Here is a 4,306-nt window from a genome sequence, read left to right as displayed (position 1 = left end):
AAAAAAAAAAAAGTTTCACTTTGTGCTTGTTTTCTCTTTAGAAGCACTTATTCAGAAGCTTATCTTCCTTAGTGAACATCAAACTATCACTATTAATCCACACAACTAATTAGTAAATTTACTTTTTTTCTCTAATTCCGCAACCTGACCATGTTCCCACATCATGAACATCCAGCCATTTAGAATATGTCCTTCCATGTGGTCTTCCATTTATTTATTTACCAATGTACAAATCCTTCAAAAATATATATAATTGCTTTAAATTTTTTTAATTAATTCATTTATTTCAACATGATTGATTATACATATTGCGTTTAACTGTGTTTTTCAATTTACATCAGTAATACTGTGTAATGTATCTCACTGAATTTTTCTGTACTTACAATTTTTATTGAGATCTATCTATATTCTGGATGGATAGTTTTAAGCCCTTCCGTTGTATGCATGCAACACACCTGACTTCATGTGTGTCCCTGAGTGTCCTCTAACTCTTTGCTACTCTGAGCAACATTGACTCAAATATTTCCGCCCATAAAGTGCTTCAGAGTTATTCATCCAAACCTTAAGAAAGGTAACATTAGATGGGCACTTTTAAATAGCAGTTTAAGGAATGCCCCTTTATTTATTCATTTGTTCATTCAATAATTTCATGTCTATTATCCAGCTGCCTAGTAAGAGGTTAAGTTATGTAATACTGTTAAGCCTCAATTTTCTCATCTGTAAATAGGGGATACTAGTATATAGCCCATAATTTCGGGGGGAGGTTTTCATGACATAATGTGTTTAAACACTTAGAATGGTTACAAGTACAGAATAAATATTTGATATCAATATTTTCTACCCATAATCCTTATCACCTATGACTTTTTCCCCAATCAGGTATGTATAGTTCTTCAACAGAACTTATTTTAATATTAAAGAACATTAGCCCTCACATTCTAATTGATTAATCTTAACATGACCATATAACATTTTTTTAGAAGCTGTATTTGTCCATTCTTTGAATAATCCAAGAGCTAGTCAGTAATTAAGCACTTACCTTGTGCAGGGTCGTACAATGTTTCATTCTGACAACACCCTTATTCCCATTTTTTTCTGATGAACAAACTGAGAAAAAGAGACATAAAATAATTTGCCAAATTCATGCAGCAAGTAAGTAGCAGAAGTAAAACACTAACTCAGGATTGATTCTGAAGCTCAAGCTTTTAACCCCTGTGCTCACTGTGCTGTATCTTTTCATAGATTTGTGAAGCTATAAACGTATACCTAGACTCAGTTTTTCCCCACTCTGATAATCACACACACATACACATGATTTTTCCTAAATGTCCTCTATTTCCTATTAAGAACAGATCTTGGTGGTTAAACTGAAAAATCTATTTTTTTCTTTATTGAGAAAATTGTGGAATTTGAAAGTTCTTAATTTTTCTTCCAAATTTTATTTTATTTTGTCAATATACAATGTGGTTGATTATTGTGGCCAAATACCCAATCCCGCTCCCTCAAAACTAAAAGTTCTAATGTAAGATTGGGATGAATCCCAATCTCACATAGAACGGGAATACTCGCCTCGAAGAGACCACAAGACCACGAGCAATGCAATTAGCAAGAGGTTTATTATTTCCAACGCGTTGGGTTCTCACCGCCAAGCTGGGGTGAGACCCCGTTAGGCTTTTTAGCTGTCTTTTTATACATTTTTAAGGGGCAACTTTTCTGGCAGCCAGGAGACAAAGGCATAAGCAGTGTTTATTGGCTAACTTAAGTGACCCTAAAGCTCATTGGTTGGCACCCATCCGTCTCTAGGTGATTTCCCTTCTGACTTCTTTACTGGTAAACACTTGGCCATCTGCTGGTTTGACTTAGCTATGTAGAGACATAAAATCAGCTAAGTACTTCTATACCTCATAGCTCTGTGGTTACAAGCCTGTGCCTGTGTTAGCAAGAAAACCACAGGCTGTCAGCTCTGAGCTCTTCCTGTGTAGGGCAGAAGTAGACCAATTCTCAGAGACCCCTCCTCAAGCAACCACACTTCTTGCCCCACTTACCCAGGTGTGATAAGACCCCTACCCAGAGGTTCCTTAGAGAACATGCTTATGTGGAAAGTTTTATGTTCTACCACAACCTACATTTCTCAGCTCTTGCAAGCTAGCAGAACATCCTGTGTATCTAGGTGGCCCAGGGGAGGGGGGCAAGGTGTGTCTTGCTGTAACAGCTTTTAAGATGACTTCACTGTTGCTAAGTTAGAGCAAGCCCGTTTACAAAAGCAGATAGCGCAGGTTAGAAGTTTTCACTAATATACATGATTAGCTGGTTAACCATAACAAGGAATTTGGTCTTAGATGACTGGGGCATTTGTGCATTTATGGAGTTGTGGGTATAGCAGAGAAGGCACTGGACCTGGAAGCAGAAGTTGGGGTTTGCAATTAATCTCCATTCACCTGCTCACTGAGTGATCTTAGGTGTTTTAGGAAGAGGTAATGAATCATGAATAAGTGCAGTTTGTAAAACATGCATCAGCAAGATTAATTATTTGTGAAATAATGCCTGGGAATGTGAAAGGAAGATTTGATGCAATCAAGTAAGGTTGGCAATTCCTATGTCTATACTATGCCGAGGAATTGGGAAAATGGAAGGAAGTTGTGGAAGTTCTGCAGTGAGCACCTGAATGTGTAATTCTAAAATCCTGGAGTGTGTCTGGGAGGGGGACTCATTTGGGTCTCTTTTGCTAAGCTTCCCATAACCACTTGCTGAAAACTATTTCAACAAAAGCTATGGGAAAATGACATCTCCTAGCCCAGCAATCAGAGGGTAGACATAAAATCCAAAGATGGACTTAAATGTTCAATTCAAACCTGTGATGTACTGTGCTCGCATGATTTTTTGAAATACTAGGGAGTCTGAAATAAATACCTGATTGAGGTAGATGGGTACGTGGGCAGCTAAAGTGCTGTTGCTCACATTCCTTATACCTTCTCTCTTTTTCTGGCTTTAAAACAGTCAATTGCCCTCCTGAACCACTCCTCCAAATTGGTTCTAAGTTCATGTGTCAGTCAAAGCTGACCTTTCTTAAGCCGTGAACAGAAACAGAAACACCGCATGTTCTCACTCAAAAGTGGGAGCTAAACAAACAACCAAAAATCAAACAACTAAAAGAAGGAGACAACAATCACAATAATTCATTAAGCTTTCAAAAGGAGAGAACGGAACTGAGACCACCAGAGGTCAGAAGAGCGAAGGAGGAGGGGTGTTGGTGAGAAATTGGTAAAGGGCCACAAAAAATGACTACATTGTGTACGCTGAATGTACTAATTCCCTTATTTGAGCAGCACATACTGCACACAGGTATTAATATGTAATGCGGTTCCCCACAGATATGTGCAATGAATTATATTTCAATAAAAGAATAAAACATAAGAAAATGGAGGAACAATAATGTAAAAAAAGAAGCATGTTACAAATCATAATAAAAACCATACAAATATATATTTTAAGAAGCTGACTACCATTGTAGTCAGTGGTAAGCAAGAAGAGATGAGAGAAAGGAGCACAGACCAGATAGACAGATCGGTCTATTTAGATGCTAAAGGGATGGAGCACTTTCCTGACACTACCTCACCTCCCTGTCTCTTTCCCACTGTTTGCCTCCCAGCATTATTCTGCTTTTCCCTGCTTCCCACCAGGGAAGGCAGAGATGGCCAGACTCACTGTGGCAGGAACTGTCTTGCTTGTAGAAGCCCTATTAGCTTCTTGTGTTTGAGCTCTGCTCTCCCTGCCTCCTCCAGGTGTTTGCTGGGTTCAGGGAGCTGTGGTGTGCTCATTCAATCCTCACCCATACGGAAAGTTTGCTCTGTGACTTCTCTCAGTACAGAGTCATACTGGGTGTCAGAATTGAGTGGAGCTGCCCTGAAGGGGCCTTCTTCTGGAGACAGAGGCTATTTTCAGAGCTGTTCAAACTTACCATAACATCTTAAGGGCATTCATTCCTTTCCTCAACTGAGGTTAATCAAAGGAACATTGTGTGTGTGTGTGTATGTGTGTGTGTGTGTGTGTGTGCTCGTGTGTGTTTGGTGAATACACGGTGTTGCAGTTTGGGTTCTCTGGAAACCTGGTTTGAGATGGAGATTAACATGCAGAAAGTTCATTGCCCAATGCTCTTGGCATCAACAGCTGAGGAAGGGAGGGAAAGGAAAGAGAACTGGTCCGGTGATCAGATCTTTATGCAGCAAATTCTAGAAGTGAAAATGTTGGGTGAAGCATAAGAATATTTTTAGAATTTCTATTATGAACATCAATGGTTAGGAAAGTT

Source organism: Galeopterus variegatus, unplaced genomic scaffold (genome assembly GCF_000696425.1).
Source record: "Galeopterus variegatus unplaced genomic scaffold, G_variegatus-3.0.2 Scaffold9388, whole genome shotgun sequence".
Classification (NCBI taxonomy): domain Eukaryota; kingdom Metazoa; phylum Chordata; class Mammalia; order Dermoptera; family Cynocephalidae; genus Galeopterus; species Galeopterus variegatus.
Note: the sequence above shows the minus strand (reverse complement) of the source record.